The sequence below is a fragment of the Hippopotamus amphibius genome, chromosome 10, assembly GCF_030028045.1.
Source record: "Hippopotamus amphibius kiboko isolate mHipAmp2 chromosome 10, mHipAmp2.hap2, whole genome shotgun sequence".
In the NCBI taxonomy this organism is placed as follows: Eukaryota; Metazoa; Chordata; class Mammalia; order Artiodactyla; family Hippopotamidae; genus Hippopotamus; species Hippopotamus amphibius.
Window position 1 is genome coordinate 15,464,948 of NC_080195.1, and position 21,265 is coordinate 15,486,212.

General features: G+C 36.9%; 1 non-coding gene across 1 annotated transcript; it reads left to right on the forward strand.

Moving 5' to 3' along the window:
- Positions 1–20,988: 20,988 nt before the first annotated feature.
- On the forward strand, positions 20,989–21,061 carry TRNAK-UUU (transfer RNA lysine (anticodon UUU)). Its single transcript has one exon. It is a non-coding gene; the product is annotated as a tRNA-Lys (tRNA).
- Positions 21,062–21,265: the final 204 nt, after the last annotated feature.

Below are 21,265 nucleotides of genomic sequence, written 5' to 3' on the forward strand. Positions count from 1 at the left end.
CCAAGGCCAGCTCCGCCTCTTCCTTGATGTGTGACCTTACACAAGGTGTCTCATCTCAGTTTTGTCAAGTACATTTGGTGCCCGCCATTGGCATTTGCCATCTGCCTCTACAAATATTAAATCATGTGCTGCTGCAGCTGCTGACTGCCAGTGCCCCCCCTGAAAGGTGTTCAGGGTGGAGAGCTGGAATGAGGCACTCTGCGCTCTGCGGAAAACTGGCAGAACAGGGTCTTTAGATAGTCACATATTTTTGGGAGGCCAATTCTTGTATCTCCTCATATCTAGAAAAACACTAAAATCCTTCACGGTGACGACTGCTCCTGTGACCAGCAGAAGCCTTCTGTAAACAATATGAGCTTGATTGAATGTTTTCCCCATTCACCAAAACCACATATATACCGAGCTTCCCCACTGTCTCCTTGGAACAGTTTCTCAGAGCTATCTGGGATGCTGTCTCCTGGGCTGCAGTCCTCATTTTGCCCCAAATAAAGCTTAACTCGCAACTCTCACGTTGTGCATTTTTTTTAAGTTGACAGTTTCTACCTCTGTAAAGAGATACTGACTGTCCTACTTCGGAGGATTGTTATAAGGATTAAGTATCTTATTTATGCAATATGTTTGGAACAGTGCCTGGAACATTGTAAGATATTAGCACTTGTTAACTTGTTATCTATCATGGGGTCTTGAGAAGACCTGGGACACATGGCAAGAGATCTACCCAGCACTGGTCATAGGGATAAAAGGCCCTGCACAGGAAAGGGAGCTTGAGGGCTTGTGGAACATGGCAGTGGCTCTGCAGTTGGGGAGAGTAAGTTCATGATGGGGACCCAGTTAGTGGTGTATTTCTTGCTTTAATCCTATTTACTTGAGGAAAATCCTTATATATTAGCCAGAGTTCTCCAGAGGATGGAGTCATATATGTAGATAGATAGATAGATAGACAGACAGACAGACAGATAATAGATTTATTATAGGAATTGGCTCATGTAGTTTTGGAAGCCAACCAACAAGTAATGTGATCTACCAGCTGTAAGCTGGAGAACCAGGAAAGCCAGTGGTATAATTCAGTCTGAGTCTGAAGGCCTGAGAATTGAGAGGCCAGTGATATAGGCCCTAGTCCAAAAGCCCAAGAACCAGGAGCACTGAAGTCCAAGGGCAGGAGAAGGTGGATGTTGTGGCCGCAGAAGTAGGGAGAGAGCGAATTTACCTTCCTCTACTCTTTGATTTGGGCATTCGGCGGATTGAATGATGCCCATTCACATTTTGGATGGCCATCTGATACACTCAGCTCACTAAATCAAATGACAGTCACTTCGAGAAACACCCTCTGGACACACCCCCAAAACGTTTCACCATGTATCTGATCATCCCTTGACCCAGTAGAGTTGACACAACATTAACTACCATGTCTTTATTTCAAGTCTTTACTAACACAAATCAAGGCCCTCTTGGAGGGATTGTCTCAGCTCCCCGTCTGAAATTCCCATCGGCCCTGCCTCCTACCTGCCGCAGTTCCTATTTCCTATTTCTGCTTTACTTTTTGTTCTTCTTGGCACCGAACATCCATACTGAATAGAATCACTCACATACTATGTATTTTACCTATTTGTTATGTTTATTCTTGGAACGTAAGCTCCGCAATAACAGGATTTTTCTTTTTTTCACAGTTTTGTCCCTTTATCCTCAGCACCCATAGCAGAATCTGGTACATAATAAGTGCTCAGTACACATTAGTGGAAAGAATGACTGAATGAATTAGCGAGTGGTGACAGGACTGCGTCCTCATGTGGAGACACAACCATGGATTTAGCTGGAAGGATGAGGGGAGGGTGAGATAGAGGCACTCCTTTAGTCAGAGGGAGGCTATATCACTGGAAGAGGTGCAGTTTTTACCACATATTTCTTTTCAGCTCACCCAGAGTTAAACTGGCTGGGTCTCACAGCCATAAGCCAAGATTTTGAGTATTAACTACTTAATTGCTCCATGATGGTGGATATCACAGGGACTGACATAATAAATGGAATATGCTATAGAGGAAATTGTGTCTTGTCGCCTAGTCACATAGATGCCACCAACATCTTTAGAAAACGTGCACGTTCCCTCCTAGACTCTAAGCTTTATGAGGGCAAGAGTGATGTCTACTCCACTGTAACTCCCACACCTAGTATAATTCAGTGTCTGTTATACAGGAGGAGGTAACTACACTTATTTGATTAATATATAAATAGTAATAGTAACTTGATTGAGGCAGTACATTGAGAAGACAAAAGTGTTTTCTCATAGCAAACTGTTAGTGATAAAAAGCACTGGATTGGCAACCAGAAAGAAGTCTAGTTGAACAAATTGTGAGAAGTTGGCAAAATTCCTTAATCTCTTCAAAACTTTCATAAATATGTATGTGCATTAAGTGAACTATAAAATTATGCTTTGTTATTTAGAATGGAAAACACCACTTATTTTTGTCCTTCAAATAAATCAGAGCGTAAGTGACCTGAAGCATCCCAAATTATTATCTTGTTACATAAATGGTATTTTAAAGAATCCATTAAATCGTTTATTCTGTATACTACAGTAAAGTAGTAATAACCTAGTTTTTACCTACAAAGTGCACATAAAATGATATAAATTTTGCAAGTTGGGAAATGCTATTAAAAAGTAGCCTGTGAAGTTGTATTTTAGCTTTGTTTATTTCTCCAGTAATTACAGTTATCAAAGTTTTGGTTTATTATCTTGTTTTGGTTTTAATAGTATGACTTTACAGCTTTCAAGTTGTCACTGAGTTTTTTCTTTCTGTAGAGTCATATAAGATTTTGATGAACTCTTTGTGTAGCCCTTGTTTTATTGTCTCGGGTTGTTATTGCTAAATACTTTAGGTCAAGCATTTTATAGGATATACTTATTCCAAGTAAGTAACTCAGTAGGAAGCTCATTTCTGCATTTTTCTTTCCTGCTTGCTTATCTACTATGACAAATGCCCTTTCAAAAGATTAACAATGTTGAATGTTTAAAATCTTAGGTGAAGTGATAAGAAATTAATTTGAACCACAGATTTTGAATGTTTAATAAAAGCATTAGTGTAGAAACCAACCAACCAAATAAAAAACAACCAATTTATTATTTTGACACATCCCAAACCAAAAAACTCATTGTAAATCACTATAATCTTTTCATTTGTGCCATTATGGTTAGCAGTCTGCCAGTAATTCCATTATAAATCCAATTTTCAGAGAGAGTCTACTTGGTAATAAAAATTAATTCTTCTTTAAGAGTTTTTTGTTGTTGTGTTACAATACTACGAGATTATTGTTCCTAAATTCATATGACTAGAGAATACTGCTAGCATCCTCATCTCCACTCTGCTGCTCCCCTCCTCAACATTAGGGTAGACAAGTGACCAGAGAAAATTTTTTTAATTTCTCTTTTTGTGTCTCTATAAACTACTTAACACACAATGTTATTGTTGCTATACATGACATATTTAAGTACTTGATATGCTTTTTTTAAATTAATTTATTTATTGGCTGCATTGGGTCGTCATTGCTATGCACGGGCTTTCTCTTGTTGCTGTGAGCAGGGGCTACTCTTTGTTGTGGTGCGCTGGCTTCTCATTGCAGTGGCTTCTCTTGTTGCAGAGCATGAGCTCTAGGTACACAGGCTTCAGTAGATGCAGCACAAGGGCTCAGTAGTTGTGGCTCCCAGGCTCTAGAGCTCAGGCTCAGTAGTTATGGCACATGAGCTTAGTTGCTCCTCGGCATGTGGAATCTTCCTGGACCAGGTATCGAACCCGTGTCTTCTGCATTGGCAGGCAGATTCGTAACCACTGCACCACTGGGGAAGTCCCTTGATATGTTTTCTTAAAGGAAGTAACAATCTGATAATAATTACTTTCTGAGTAAATAGTATTAATATAAACAAATTCAAATTTTTAATATAATTCACAGTAAGGGTCACATTTTGGATAACTGGGAGATGCTGTTTTAAGTTTATTATTTCTGATCCAAATCCCTACATTCTTGTGTGCATAGAATAATAGGGGTAATGCTAGCTCTGTGGCAACAACAACAAAACTCCCCACACAATAGCAGTTTATTTAATGCTTTTGGAACAGTCCTAGATGGGGAGCAGTCAACGGGGAGCTATCTTCTATACAATTGTTTAGGGACCCAGTTTGGAAGAGACTATCATTTTTTTATTTTGGCTGTGCTGTGTGGCTTGTGTGATCTTAGTTCCCCGACCAGGGATCAAACCCAGGACCCTGGCAGTGAGAGCACTGAGTCTTAACCACTGGACCGCCAGAGAATTCCCGAGACGATCGTCGTCAACACATGGCTTCCAAGATTGTCATAGTTGCCCTAATTCCTGGTATCTGGAAGAGAAAAAGAACACAGAAGAGTAGGACTTACAATTGTGGCTTAGTGGTCAAAAATTCACCTGCCAATGCAGGGGAGGGGACACGGGTTCGATCCCCAGTCCGGGAAGATCCCACATGCTGTGGAGCAACTATGCTTGTGTGCACAATTACTGAAGCCCATATGCCACAATTACTGAAGCCCATGCACCTAGAGCCTGTGTTCCGCAACAGGAGAAGCCACTGCAATGAGAAGCCTGGGCACCACAATGAAGAGTAGCCCCTGCTCGTCACAGCTATAGAAAGCCTGTGTGCAACAACGAAGATCCTAAGTAGCTATAATAAATAAATAAAACAAACAAAAAGATTATAAAACAAAAGAATTAGCATACTCTTAAAAAAAAAAGAGAGAATGACTGAGAGTTTTATGGGTCAAGCCTGCAAGTGGGACACATCACTTGCACTCCAGTTTCACTGTCCAGAACTCCTATCAGCAAGTGTGGCTGGTAAAATATAGTCAGTTTATTGCATAGGAAGAAATGCTGAAATATGAAAACATAGAACCTCTGCTACAACCTGTATGACTGATTCACAGCATTGAGGGCAGGAATAACATAACCTCATTTAAACTTGTAAAATAAAGGTAGCTGTGTTTTTTATCTACTTTCTATAAATTATTATCTACCTTGGACAAATGGATGTTTAGTCAAACTTAGGTAAGGTTGGATTACAGAGGAAGATTATTTAAATGTTTCATTTATTTATTTGAAAATATATTCAGAATTAATCTTTTTCCTAGAAATACTGATTTAAAAAACTAAGGTTAGCATGACTGAATGCATATTTTTTAGAAAATAGCTTAGAACTTATTTCACCAGATTTTCCAATACTAATTACTCTCTGATCTGAGCCATATGACAGTTATTGATCACTAGTACAGTGGACGCTTGTCATAGTCAACCTTTTAGAGATCAAAGTCTGTTTTATGATAGAGCTGCTTTGTTTTTAATAAATTTATTCATTTATTATTGGCTGCGTTGGGTCTTTGTTGTTGCGTGGGCTTTTCTCCAGTTGTGGAGACCAGGGGCTATTCTTTGCTGTGCTGTGCAGGCTTCTTATTGCAGTGGGTTCTCTTGTTGCAGAGCATGGGCTCTAGGTGCGCAGGCTTCAGTAGTTGTGGCATGTGGGCTCAGTAGTTGTAGCTCATGGGCTCTAGAGCACAGGCTTAGTGATTGTGGCACGTGGGCTTAGTTGTTCCACGGCACGTGGGATCTTCCTTGACCGGAGATCGAACCTGTTTCCCCTGAATTGGTAGGTAGATTCTTAACCACTGTGCCATGAGGGAAGTCCCTTTGATAGCGCTTCTTAAATTAAGTAGACTCATGGAAACCATGTGGAGTGCCATGACAATCTGTAATTAATAAAATATGATACCAATGAGGTAACTATTTCCTTTTAAATATGGCTTTGTCAAGTAGATTCTTTCGTGAGTCATGTTTCCATGGTCTTGATAAAGCAAATCCTTATTTTCAGCCAATGCATTAAGACCACAGACATACTTTGGGGGTCTTGGAAACTGTTCCATTTGCTCCCACAACCTGAGTGTCACCATGATCCACTAACCTTTTCCACCACAATAATGAGTGACCAGAATATATCAGAAATAGGGAACACAATGATGAATAAGGAGCTTATGGCCTAGTGAAGGAACAAACATTTACAAGGCCTTTACCCTCTCCTACTGCAGTGGTAACAGCATCGATTTCACAGCAAAGAGCAAATTAAGGAGAGGTGTGCTGCCTAAACGTATCATCAGAATTAAACACCAAAATTGGATAGATGTGTTGGTGAGAAAGACACCTAACTCTGTCTGGAAGAAAAGTTTTAAGTCCTGGGCCCATGCATACTAATGAATGCCCTGTTCGAATTCAGAGTTCACCAACAAGTGAAATATGTACTGACTGGTAAAAATTGGATATTCACCATGAGCAGAAACTATTTTTAAAATCCTAAATTGTAATTCCTAAGTAAAATTATGATAGGCCTTTCTCTTCTTCTTAAAGCTCTGATATACTTCTCATCTCTCTCCCTAAACATGTAAATATGTATTAGGATCTGCAGAGAAGAGTTCTCCACTATTCTGAATTTTACACATCTAATCACCAGCAATAGCCATAGAGGTTAAGAGTGGTCTGACTGCAGAAATATTTAGGGACCATAACTAAGCTGAAATTATGGTTAGAGTAAGAGTAGCCTTATTGTTATCCGTATATCCTCTGTATCTTAGGATAATAGACAATCAATGAAGGCTTAAGATGACCTCTCCTCCTCTCTCCCTTCTGCATATGGCATTCTCTAGGTTGTTTCTCCCACCATGAACTCATATTGCAAAATTTCTTTTGCTATTTCATTCCATCAAAATGTATCTTTTCTGGAAGTGATACAAATGAACTTATTTACAAAACAGAAACAGACTCACAGACTTAGAGAATGAACTTATGGTTACTGGAGCAAAGGTAGGAGGAAGGGATAGTTAGGGAGTTTGGGATTGACATGTACACACTGAATGGATAACCAACAAGGACCTACTGTATAGCACAGGGAACTCTGCTCAATATTATGTAACAACCTAAATGGAAAAAGAATTTCAAAAAGAATAGATACATGTATGTATATAACTGAATCACTTTTCTGTACACCTGAAAGTATCACAACATTGTTAATCAGCTATATTCCAATATAAAATAAAAAGTTTAAAAAATTTTATCTTTTCTGAACAAAGCAGGAGATATAACCCTCCCAGACTTCAGACAATACTTCAAAGTTACAGTAATCAAAACACTGTGGTATTGGCACAAAAACAGACGTACAGATCAGTGGAACAGAATAGAGAACCCAGAAATAAACCCACACACATAGTGTCAATTAATCTTTGACAAAGGAAGTGAAAATATAAATGGGAAAAAGTCTTTTCAGCAAGTGGTGCTGGGAAAGTTGGACAGCTGCTTGTAAATCAATGAAGTTAGAAAACACCATCACACCATGCACAAATATAAACTCAAAGTGGCTTAAACACTTAAATATAAGACATCATAAAACTCTTAGAACATAGGCAAAATAGTCTCTGACATAAATTGTACCAGTGTTTTCTTGCGTCAGTCTCCCAAAGCAATAGAAATAAAAACAAAAATAAACAAATGGGATCAAGTCAAACTTACAAGCTTTTGCACAGTAAAGGAAACCATAAACAAAATGAAAACACAGCATATGGAATGGGAGAAAATATTTGCAAACAACGGGACCAACAAGGGCTTATTTCCAAAATATACAAATAGCTCATACAACTCAATGACAAAAAAACAACCCAATCGAAAAATGAGCAGAAGACCTAAATAGACATTACTGCAAAGAAGACATATACATGGACAAAAGGCATGTGAAAAGATGCTCAACCTCACTAATTACTAGAGAAATGCAAATCAGAACTATGATGAAGTACCATCTCACACCGGTCAGAATGGCCATCATTAAAAGGTCTACAAATAACAAATCCCTCTTACACTGTTGATGGGATTGTAAGTTGGTGCAACCACTATGGAAAACAGTGTGGAGATTCCTCAGAAAACTGAAAATACAATTACTATTATGATCCACCAGTCTTACTCCTGGGCATAATCTGGACAAAACTGTAGTTCAGAACGATACACGTGCCCCTATGTTCATAGCAACACTGTTCACAATAGCCAAGACGTGGAAGCAAGCTAAATGTCCATCAACAGAGGAATGGATAAAGAAGAAGTGGTACACCTAGGCAATGGAATACTACTCAGCCATAAAAAAGAATTAAATAATGCCATTTGCAGCAACATGGATGCAATGAGAGATTATCATACTAAGTGAAGTAAGTCAGAAAGACAAATACCATATGATATCACTTAATGTGGAAACGAAAATATGGCACAAAAGGATCTATCTACAAAACAGAAACAGACAGACATAGAGATCAGGCTTGTGGTTGCCAAGGGGGAGAGGGGAGGGAGAGGGATGGACTGGGAGTTTGCGGTTGATAGATGCAAACTATTACATTTAGAATGGATAAACAGCAAAGTCCTACTGTATAGCATAGGGAACTATATCCAATCTCCTGGGATAAACCATAATGGAAAAGAACAGAGAAAAAATGTATGTATGTGTATAACTGAGTCACTTTGCTATACAGCAGAAATTAACACAACATTGTAAATTATTCTTCAATTTAAAAAAAATTAAAAATTACCTTTTCTGTATCCCACAGTGTGACACTCATAAGATAATCATCTAACATAGCCACAGCAGTATATTTGTATACTAAAGACACACATTTTTAATGCCCGAAGTGACTCCACTAATAGAGAACTTAGAAAGTGTGGCTCACTGGTGGTAAAAGTAACTGTGGCAACGAGATCATTTTAGTGCCTTGTGATAGGCAGACTTTTAAAATGACCCCCAACGATCCCCACCTGCTAGTATTTGTGGCCTTGTGTAATCCCCTCCTCCTGAGAGCAGTCTGAAATTAGTAACTTGATTTTAACCAACAGAATATAGTAAAATCGATAGAATGCTGCTTATGTGATTAGATTATAAAGTCTGATTTCCAGTTTGTTGGTAGGCTTTCTCTGTTGCTTTCTTGGCTTGCATGTTTTGATGAAGAAAGCTGCCATATAGGAGAGGCTCACATGGCAAGGAGTTGAGGATGGCTTCTGGCCAACAGCCAGCAAGGAACTGCAGCCCCGAGTCTGACAGCCCCCAGAAAATGAATGCTGCCAAAAACCATCAAGGGAGTGTGGAAGAAAATCCTTCACTAGTTGAACCTTCAGATGAAACCACAAACCCTGGGCCAAGATTTTGATTGCAGCCTTGTGAGAGACCAAGAAGCAGAGAACACAGCTAAGCCATGTTCATAATCCTGACACACAGCAGTAGGGAAATAATAAATGTGTGTTGTTTTAAGCCTCTCAATTGGGGTAATTTGTTATTCAGCAATAGAAAACTAATAGATGCCTCAGACGGTGTCATTTACATACTCCGTTTACTTAGATGTGACCTCCTAAAAGTAGGAACTGTATCTTTTTTATTTTGTTGTAGTTGATGCCAACCAGTCAATATTTGTTTATTAAGTGAATGAACAAATATATTTGTGTGTGTGAAACCTCTAGTCATCAGTCCTCTGAGCTGTGCAGCTTGGGAAAAAAGTGCATCCTTGGAGTCTTCTTTTGCTTGACTCGGAAGGGTGTTAATGATTCCATTACATTGGAAAGATCAAGGGATAAGACCATGTGGTCTTGTGTGTCTTTGCACCAGTTCCTATCAGCAGACCCTGCCAGATTCCCACAGACTTCCTGTGTATTTGTATCATGACAGAACATTTCCACATGTGTATATTTTGTGTCTTTTAATTGTTACAGATTTAGCTTTCTTTTACAGATGACTATATTCTAGATTTCAGAAGTACATTATATGCTTGTATATATCAGTGTTTTATCTGCTTAATTACATATTTATTATAAAGCTTTAATATTCTATAAGTGTATTATCTTTTGCTTTAGAGCAAAAGAAGAATTACAATATACAAATGCACAATAAATTTGCAAATGTAAAACCTGGGGTATAGGCTTGTATTGCTTCATGTTTATTATTAAGCAGTTAAATTATAAAGCCCACCCTGCTGCTTTTAATAGAGCACCCAAATTGATAATAAAGAACAATAATGACAAAAATCAACTGCAGGGTTTTAAGGCTTGCCGAAGGATGGAAGTGCTCAATATTTTGAAATGAGGGTATGTAGGAATAAAGCAAATTCAAACTGATGTGTTTTGCTTTCAGCTGAAGAATATGAATTAGAAAAATCTAGAGTTGGAGATAGGGTACTTGCTGTCTCTGTCGGAGATTAATGTTTATTCAGCAATAAACTACTTCATTGTAAACCATATGTCTGGAGAAATTTAGAGACTCACTGACTTTTCATTGCAGCATTTTGATATATGGGTGTTGTAAGTTTCTGAGGGCTTCTGTTAGTAGCATTTTGCAGTTGTTTTGAAAAACTTTATGAACAGAAAGTAAAAAATTAAGTAAATAAGTAGAACATTCAATAATTATGACAGTCAAAAAATTGAAATATTTTCTAAAATAACTGTAATCGAGAATAGTGTATAATTTCATGGAGGTTCTTAATTTTAATTTTAGTGTATTTTTTAACCTGTCATCAGTCCACCTAAATCAGATATTTGTTTTAAATACAATGGTTTTTAAAGGCTTTTCTTTATGTATCATAGAAAGAGTAATATTTGAGCCACTGCAGTTTATTATATATAATGATTGTTAGCACAATTACATTTAATATAATAGAAGATAGGTTTGTATTGTTCTTTTTACTATAGATTTAACTTTGATATGTTTTGAAGACAGTTGTCAACTATTTTTCCCATTGAAATTAAACATCGTAAATTTCTAGTACTTAATACAATGAAAGTTGCATAATGATATAAGGTCTGAATTATTCTCCAGAAAGAATCTGTAGAGCCGAATAATACCGCCCTTGAAAGGAAGATTATTTAAATAGAATTAGTGCAAATTTTGTCTCTATAGTGAGGCATGCGTAGTATTAGAACCTAATGCGTCATATGGATGGAGTACTAGGTGATACTTGATAAAATAGTATTTATAAAATGCCTAATACAATCTAGGTATACAGTAAGGGCTGGATAAACTTTGGATTCTCTTCGATGGCAGAAGAGTCTTCATTTTACCCAAGCTTAACTCATGTATACGAAGTTTGTCTCCATAGCTCATCTGATCTTCCTCATGAGCCTCTGTATTGGTTTCCTAGGGCTTCTGTCACAAAGTGTCACAAACTTGATGGCTTAAGACAACAGAATTTTTTTGTCTCACAGTTAGAAAGTCTAGTAATCCAAAATCAAGATGTCAGCAGGACCATGCTGCCTCTGAGCCTCTGGGTAGAATCCTTTCTTGTTTCTCCTAACGTCTGGTGCTCCTTGGCTTATAGCTGCATCATTCTGGTATCTTTCCCTGTCATTACATGGCATTGTCACTGTATGTCTTTGTCTTCTTCTCATAAGAGCAACAGTCAGTTTGGATTATGGGCCTCCCCGACTCCAGTGTTACTTTTCTTAACTAATTACATCTGCAACAGCCCTGTTTCCAAATAAACATGTTCTGAGGTACTGGAGGTTAGGACTTCAACATGTCTTTTTGGAGGACACAGTTCAGCCCATTAACAGGCCCCATACCTTAAAATTAAAAAAAAAAATTAAAGTATACATAGAATATATAATGGAGTTTGTTATAATCCAGAAAATGCAACTTGTTTGCAGTTAAAAAAATTGCCTCTTTTTAGATAAAAGTATGTTCTCTTTGGATAATCGCGTAGTCTCTCAAGAATGGTGAGGGAGTATTATTAGAAAAAAATTGGAAGAATGAGTAGTCTGTGCAAATGAGTGTGATCTCAATGTGATGATTCTTATAGAGATTTCCTCTTTTTTTCATAACTACTTGGCATTTTGTGCAGCTACTTAGCACCTGTCCAAGAGGATTGAAAACTCTTGGTTTAACACTGAAGGTTAGATTTACAGGTGGCTTACATCTATACTCAGGGAAAGTTGGGAAGCATCTTAAGATTATTATTGGAGGCTCTGCTTGATAGATAAGAAATGCAGGCTGCAACTAGGCTAGAATATTACCTTGTCTAAGAGAGTGACGGTTATTATCAATATTAGCCTCATAAGCTGTAGCTCCAGTCCCACTGCTTAATTGGGAAGTCTAACTCAATTGGTTGTTACCTCCTTATTAAGCCAATTTATAAGCATTATCTTTAACTGCAAGGATCACTGAAGAATATTGCAGTGTTTAGATTGAAGAGAAGTTTGCTTATGCTTGTTTTCTTACACCGATTTCCAGGCACACATTAGTGGTCAGTACCTGTCTGTTGGTTGAACGACGTGACAACATCATGCATAAATTCAGAGTGAAGGCATGGATGGAAATAATTACAGAGATGCCCCAGTAAAACACCCCATGCGTTCCTAAAGTATAAGGCAAAAGTTACTCCGTCTTAGATTATATTAGCTATGTTAATTCTTCACTTGATTATTCTCCATGTGAAGACATAGGAGGAGGTTATTGTGGTCTGTTCAACCTCAAGGTGCAATTCTTTTGTTTACATGTACCTTACATATACCTGTCGCACATACACATACTATTTATTCATAGGGTTTCTGTATTACATTCATATGAACATCCATGTGATTCCTGAACTAAGGGAAATATACTGTGAAACCCATTTTATCTTTCTTATTTCTAGGTCTGCAAACTTCCAACTCTTCATGTGTCTGTCAAAAAATGTTCATACTTTTCATATTTAGGTATTTTAAAAGAAGAGCACAGCCCCCTAGAGAGTTTCAATTAATATTTTTTTGTTATAAAATTTCCAAGAACGAAATCCTTCATTTTATAGAAAATGTTTTCAGGACATTATACTAAGTTACATGAACATAAATTTCATGGTTGAATGCTAGTGGTGGAAGGGACCTCAGAGTATCCAACTAAACGCTCTCATGTTTCAGAGAAAGAAACTAAACCACAGCAATATAAAGTGTGTTTCTTAGGTCACATTGCCAGATAAAAAGCTAATGCATTTAAAATGAAAATCTAGCATGATAGTTTTTTGGGGTGGCTTATTTGTTATTGTTATTTTTAACAATTTCCTGCCTCATTTTTGCTTGTGTCTACACAAGCATTTTATAACAAGAACACATACAACAAAATATTAAGTCATAGAAGAGTAGAAACAAAAATTTAAATAAGTCAAAATTTTTAAAAATGCAGGCTATAGATGCCTACATATTAGCTATCATTTGGGTCTTTTGTTCAAATTTACTATAATCCCAAAGTCTCAGCCCTCCCCAGCTTGTGACTAAAAAATAAAGCCAGTTACCCTTAACATACAACTTAATGATAGTATGAGGTGCCAAAAGCCTCATTTTTATTTTTATTTATTTTTAAAGATTTATTTATTTATTTATTTATGGCTGTTGGCGTCTTTGTTGCTGTGCACAAGCTTTCTCTAGTTGCAGCCAGCCGGGGCTACTCTTTGTTGCGGTGCACAGGCTTCTCGTTGCGGTGGCTTCTCTTGTGGAGCATGGGCTCTAGGTGCATGAGCTTCAGTACTTGTGGAGCACAGTCTCAGTAGTTGTGGCACATGGGCTTAGTTGCTCCTCAGCATGTGGGATCTTCCCGGACCAGGGATTGAACCCGTGTCCCCTGCATTGGCAGGCGGATTCTTAACCACTGTGCCACCAGGGAAGTCCTTAGCCTCACTTTTAGAAATTGTGTCCTTTCAGAGTGACCTTCCGCATTTCCAGGAGGTCTCCAGAGTTTGCTTCATGTTTACCTGGGAACAGTTTCCCCAAGTTCTCCATTCTTCTCACCAAACCCCCAGACAGCTGGCCATGCAGCTGCTTTGGTGGGCATGGATGAGTCCATCCCCTCTGCCACATGGGCTGTGGGTTCTCCACTCTTCCATCTGAAGAATGGGACATGTTTTACCTTAATTGCCCGCAATACAATGGGGACGAGATTAAAACTTTAAATAAAAAATTATCAAGTTTTTCAATAAAAAAGGAATTACACACAAAGAATCATATACGACTATTACAGAGGCTCAGAACAATCATGAACTCCCTTGTAGACCAGCTCTCAGCCTCACTTCCAGTGGTTAGAGCAGCTCCTATTCACCATTGGAAATGTTTCAGAAATTTTTGCACCTTAGATCTAGAATTCAGGTCAAAAAAGGGTCATAAACCCTGAAGGAGAAGGAAGCTTTTTTCATTGTAGGACTGCTTCCCCAGTTCTCATCTCCTCCCCTGGTACTGATACCCTGTCAGTCCTTATAATGGGTCCCATCCTCAGGCACAGCGTGTTGTATTTCCTAATGGCAAGAACATGGACCTCGCAGAACTGTTTTCATTAGTGTATTTTCCGAGTCTGGTTGACTAAAGCTTATTACCAGGTGGGGGATATGAAATGCCTGGACTGTATAGGGCAGTACCAAGCTTAGTGCAATTTTATTTTCTCTATATAAATGATTCAAAAATTGTTATAATCGAATCATACCCAGGGTACCTTTCTCAGATTCCTTCTAGCCAAAGCAAAATTGTATTTACATAATTCATGTGATCAGAGGAAAAAAATATTAGTTCTTTTTCAGAAATGAATGCAGCTATCTCATTAGGAACATGTGTACTACTCTTAGGTTTAAAGATATGAGAGCAAAAACTTCCTACCAAAACCAGCTACAAAGAAAAAGAAGATAATAATAGGTATCAGAAAAAAGCTTTATTAAATGAAATCTATAGCCAAGTGAGGAAAAATAATTTTTGGTTTGAATTATCAGAATATTTTGTTAATATTCCAGGTTTCTATTGTCATGAGTTATTTATGCACTGAAAGCCTTTGGTAAGAATTTCCTGGACCGTATTTTGACTTCATTAGGAAGGCTGAATGGGCATTTATTGTGGATTTCTGTCTTGTATTGGAGATTGGGTTAAAAGTGCTCTAAAATAGCCTCTGATATAACAATGTATAATTTGGGGATTTTACAAGTCAATTCAACCAAAGTAATAGATAAGTGACTTCTCACCAAACTATGGGCCTGGAAACTAGTATTCACTCAACAAACATAGGTCACAGCATCTATGGCAAAATGACATTCAACAGTTACAACACTTTTCACTTTTATGTTAGTATTCCTACTTGTAAATTTCTCCATAGGTCACTTTCTTCACAACCACTGGCTCAGAAACCTATCCAAGTACCATTATTACTTGGTATTTGTAATCAAGCACTATGGTTTTGGCGTTGTGATGGTTTTCATTTGTTCAGTTTTGTTTTCTTGATGATGCTTGAATATGCCGGTTGATTGGCTTTCCGGTGTTGACAGTCATAAATAAAACTGAATTGACAAGTGAAAGAGTGCTGGTATTTACAATGACAAGGTCAAGTTTTACTTGTGATCCTTTTCCACTTCTCATACAAATAAAGCACAGACAATTTTGGAACAATTGAGAATTTATATTTTTTAATAAACATATATTTCTGACAAACATTTGTTTTATATTATATCAATCCATGGGCTTAGTCAACTAGAACAATAGCATTCTCATATTAAATTGTGCATTTAATATCTTTTGGAATTATTTTATATATACATTTATGGATTTTTTCTCCCATGAAACCAAGACTCTGCCTCTATAAGGAAACTTAGCAAGTTTCTAGGTAGCTCAAATTGTTCAAGCTCTTGAGGAATTTTTCTACTAGTATTATAATTTACAGTGTGAGAATTAGATGAACGTTTAATCAGTTTTGTTTGTATTTTTGTGGACACTATGCATCATTTTCTTTAATGTTATCTTGAGAGGAATTTGGTGCAATTATTAAACATATGAGTCTTTTATCAAAGTGTGAAATATGTAACAAAAAGGGGCAAATCATAAGACTTTCAGTGTGCCGAATGATCAAAAGTGACCACACAGGCCACCAATAGCCAGATGAAGAAGTAGAACATCAGCAGCCTCTCTGAAGTCCCCACCAGCCTCTTCTTGCTGTCACTATACCTCACTCCTCCCCTCTGACAACCACTATCCTGATTTCCATCAACAGAGATTAGTTTTGGCTGTTTCAGAACTTCATGTCAGTGGGCTATAACAATATTCTTTCTTTTCAGTCTGGCTGCTTTTGCTTAATATTATGTTTTTGAGGTTCATCTTTGACAGTTATTAATTTTCATTATTGAATAATTGTCTATTGAGTATACAAAAATGTATTTATTGATACTACTATTGATGGACGTTGGGCTTTCTCCTAGTTTTTAATTTGTGTGAATAATGCTGTCAAGAACAATTTTTTGCATGTCTTTTGGTTCACGTTAGTACATAGCTCAGTTGAGCATATCCCCAAGACTAGAACCATAAGCATTGCATATTTTACTTTGGTAAATAATGCCAGACAGTTTTCCAAAGTATTATAAAAAATTAGCTCTCCTCCAGCAGTTTATGATATCTAGATCCACTATATTGTAGATATGATTTGTGTTTGTTTAGTTTCAGCTATGCTGGTAATGGCGTTGCATTGTGGTATTGGTTGATATTTCACTAATTGTATTAGGGCTTTCCAGAGAAATAGAACCAATAGAATATATAAATATATAAGAAGAGATTTATTACAAGAGTCAGCTCACATGATTATGGAGGGTGAGAAGTCACACAGTCTGCTGTCTGCAAGCTGGAGAACTAGGAAATTTGGTGCTGTAATTCAGTCTGAGTCTGAAGAGCTGAGAACCAGGAGTTCTAATGTCCTAGGGTAGGAGAAGTTGGATGTCCCACCTTGAGAAAGAGAGTGAGTTCATCTCAATGGAATGAATGATGCCCACATTGGTGAGGGAAGATCTTTCCTCACTCTGCTGATTCAAATGCTAAGCTCTTCTGGAAACACTCTCACAGACACACCAGAAATAATGTTTTACCGGCTATCTGGGCGTCCTTTAGCCTAGTCAGGTTGATAACATACAATTAATCATAACACTAATTCCGAGTGAAGTTGAGAATCTTTCCATGTGTTTGTTGGCAGTTTGACCAAGGCAGTTCCAGTTTATAAAAGTTGCCTTGGTGAAATAAATCAGCTTCCCCTTTCACTTCTAAGAACGTGTCCCTGATTTGCCATTTGGATATCCTTGTTTGTGACTAACCAGTTATGTTTTTTGCTCAATTTTATGCAGAGTTGTCTCTGTTTTTCTTATAATTTGTGTGAATTGTGTATGTATTCTGGAAATGAATCCTGTATTGGTTATGTTGATTGCATGTACCTTTCTCTTATTTGTGGTTTGCTCTTTGACCCAGCAGTTTCCTTTGACAAACAGAGGTTCTTAAGTCTAATGCCATTTCAGTTCTTAGGAATAGTGGCTTTGTGTCCTGTTTTTGCCTACCGACGGACACAAAGATACTCTCCTGTTTTCTTCTCCTTTTACACTGAGTTCCTGTATTCTTTGGTTTGTGACTGAGGAAGAAGTCAAGATTAGCTTTTTTCCAGACGGAGTACCAATTTATGTCTGTTTATTAAAACACTGTCTTTTCCCCACTAGTCTGCAATACCATCATTGTCGTTTGTCAGGTATTTATGTTTGGGACTCTCTTGTTCTGTCCCTGTAGTATATTTCTAATTCTTTCACGAGTAACCCATTGATTTAAATAATTCATATTTAAAATAAGTTTGATCAGCTGTGTAAGTTCTCCAACTTTGTTATTTAAGGTTTTCTTAGCAGTGTATATTACATATACTGGGTACTATATATCATTTTCTTATCCCTTGACCTATCAAGGCCATGCATAAGTGTTTACCAGAAGATAATAGATACACAACAATTTATATAAAGACTATCACAGAAAAAATTTTAATGCCCCCCCAAAAAAAAAACCAAGTTAACAATCCAGTACAAGGGATCAGTTTAAAAAAAGGATAATCTAAATAATAGACAATTGTGTCATTATTAAAATAATGTTTTATATGGATATTTAATTGAATTAGCAAAAGTTAAAAGTTATATCTAATATGAACTCTAAATTAGTATACAAAATGGTATAATCAATATAATCCCAATTTTATAATATACTTCTAAAATATATGTATATATGCATGTTATGTATACACTGTGTATATAACATATATATTCGAATAAATATTAATAGACGTTTATGTGGCTGTGCTTTAGGACTTTGGGGAATGCTAATTTCATTCTTTAAACTTATATTTATTTTCATATTTTCAGGAAAAAAATCACTTTATTAGAAAATAATCTTCTGAATGTAAGGTTGTCTTTTACGTCCAATTGTGTGATTATTTGTTTAATAACTGCCTTCTCTCCTAGATTATTCTATGCAGGAACAATGTCTGTCTTGTTCTCTGCTAACCCCCACTATTCCCAGCACCTGGAACAATATGTAGGACAGAGTAAATACTCATCAAGTATTTGTTGAAAAACGTTGCTGAATAAACAAGTATAGCTGTTCTATGGAATGTTGGTCATCTGAGTGCTTACGATATGCCCAACCTATGGGAGAAGCCTTGTTTGATGCTCAAAAAATGTATCTGAGTAGCATGTTAGCATTAGTATGTTTAAAGCCAAGTTTTGGAGGAATGAGGCTGAGTGGATGCATTTTGATGGGGATGCAAGAAATGTAGTTATCTTGCAGGTGAGGAAAGCAGGCATTCTGAGTGGGAGCTGCCGGGAGAGGGGCCCTGGCAGTCAGAGGTGAGAGTGCCAGTACCGAGAGCCTGCAGGATGGGCACAGAGTGGAAAGGCCTCACCCTAACTACCTGTTTCAGCATTTTGCATGTTTCGGGAAGTTTGTCTCACTACTCAGCAAATTCACAGTTCCTACAGAGTCCTATGTAATTCTTAAAATGACAGGATTAATGACTACAAAGGGCATGCTAATTCTCAGGACTAAATTCTCTCATGACACGCAGGTCAATATTGTCTTGGTTTGAATCATTATAGGAAAAAATATTATTTCTGAAGAATATTTGAAATTAAACAACTTCTTCCATTTGTTTATTTTAAGTAAATGAAATTTGACAGGATGCTTTGTAATAGAAGCCCAGTAACTACCAGACTAGTTAATAAGTTTCAGTCATCATTCTAGGAAAGTTGAGAGTCCATGAATGAGAAATTGTCATTTTTACAAAGAGACATATACATTTTGAGACACTAAATCACAATTTTCCAGTTGCTACTCATTAATCAATTGCTTAATTAATAAATAACCTGTTAAATGGTTTGGCCTTCACTAGTTAGAATCACTTATGCAAATAGGAAATATTAATGTCAAATTAGAGCTGATGTATAAGTAGTTATGAATAATTTGATGGATTATAACAGTTCTTTTGTAGTGTTTTGAAGCACTCAGATTGCATTGAGCAGACTAATTGTCAGTATTTGCATATTACTTTAGTTAACATGAGGGCTATTTTAAAAATCGAGTGTTTTGTTCTCATTGTCCTTCTATTGGAACTGATGGATAATGTCTGGTGTATTTGTCTTGCTTCCTGTCATTCCATTAATTTTTTTTTTATTTGATCATATATGACAAAAAAATTTTGTTTTTTAATCTTTTTGGTATAGGAGAAGAAAATGTGCTTAATGAAGTCTGTTCAGTTGGAATCTGATTTTTAGGAAGCAGCAAATAAGATTGATGTAAGCTATTTGCTAGAACTTGCAACCTTACTCAGCCAGTATTCAAGGCAGTAAATGTCAGGGTGCCACTCAAAGCAATGAACTTAATAATTGCTTATCAAGGATGACATTAGCTCTGATAATATTACAAATGAAATGCAGGCTACTATGAAACTGTATCTTTGCATTTTTTTTAAGTTAAAAATAAAAATGGTACTGATTAACCCAGTGACAAGGCAAGAATAAGGATGCAAATGCAGAGAATGGACTGGAGGACACGGGGTTGGGGGGGGCGGGAGGCGAAGGGGAAGCTGGGATGAAGTGAGAGAGTAGCATAGACATATATGCACTACCAACTGTAAAATAGATAGCTAGTGGGACATTGCTGTATAACAAAAGGAGATCAACTCGATGATGGGTGATGCCTTAGAGGGCCAGGACAGGGAGAGTGGGAGGGAGTTGCGGGAGGCAGGGGATATGGGGATATATGTATAGATACAGCTGATTCACTTTGGTGTACCTCAAAAACTGGTACAAGAGTGTAAAGCAATTATTTTCCAATAAAGAGCTTAAAAAAAGAAAAAAAAGGAAGACCTGCTGAAATCCATAGCTGGGTATATGATAGTTGTTGACCCTAAAAGATTCCTCTGTATTAACTCCATTAGGTTGTTATGGCATTTTTAACTGCATGATGAAATGAAGTTGATAGATTCATTACGTTTTCAATAAAGGACAGGATGGAATATAAATTCATTGTTAAAACTGAATATTTTTCTCAACAGCTAAAATGTTGCCACAATTATTTCAGCTCTCAGGAGAAAAAAATGTAGTGCTAGCATTTCCTCTAATTTCTGAATTCTTCTATAAGACAAATGTATTTTCAGCTTGCATAAAAAGGATGGATGTTTATGGGGACATCGGATCTCCCCTATTTTAAAATTGTGTATGTTCTTTGTATTTCCTTATTTATAATTACTTTAAGATAACTATAATTATCTTTCTCAAGATTTGATACATTACAGCTATTTTAAAAATCATTGAATTTTTTTTGCCAGGTAATTTCCTTAAAATTGGGTAATATAGAAAATACGGGCTCAAGATTTTGACTAGAAAAATAAAATTATTCTAATTAATGGTTACTGGATGTATAATGAGATGTTATATTGCTTCCTTAGTATTTATGGAGACTTCAAATATGCTATGTTCTGCATACAGTATATTAAGTAGCTCATGTCTTAAATTATATTCAAAAGATTTCAATGTATTTGTTTCTTTTTTGTCTGCTTGATATATCATTTTCTGGGAGGAGTATGTAAAATCTCCAACTACAACTATTGACTTAATTTCTCTTCAGGGAATTCCCTGGTGGTCCAGTGGTTAGGATTCTGCACTTTTACTGCTGAGGGCTCGGGTTCAATCCCTGGTTGGGGAACTAAGATCGCGCAAGCTGTGTGGTGCGGTCCAAAAAAACCCAAAGCTTTCTTTACAGTTTGATTAATCATTGCATGATATACTTGGGGCCTGCATGGTTAGGTACCTATGTGTTTATGGTAGGCATCACAGGGAACCTCTTGTATTGTTCGCTTTATTATTATATGTATATATCTAATATTCTTTTTTTCCAAAATGATATTTT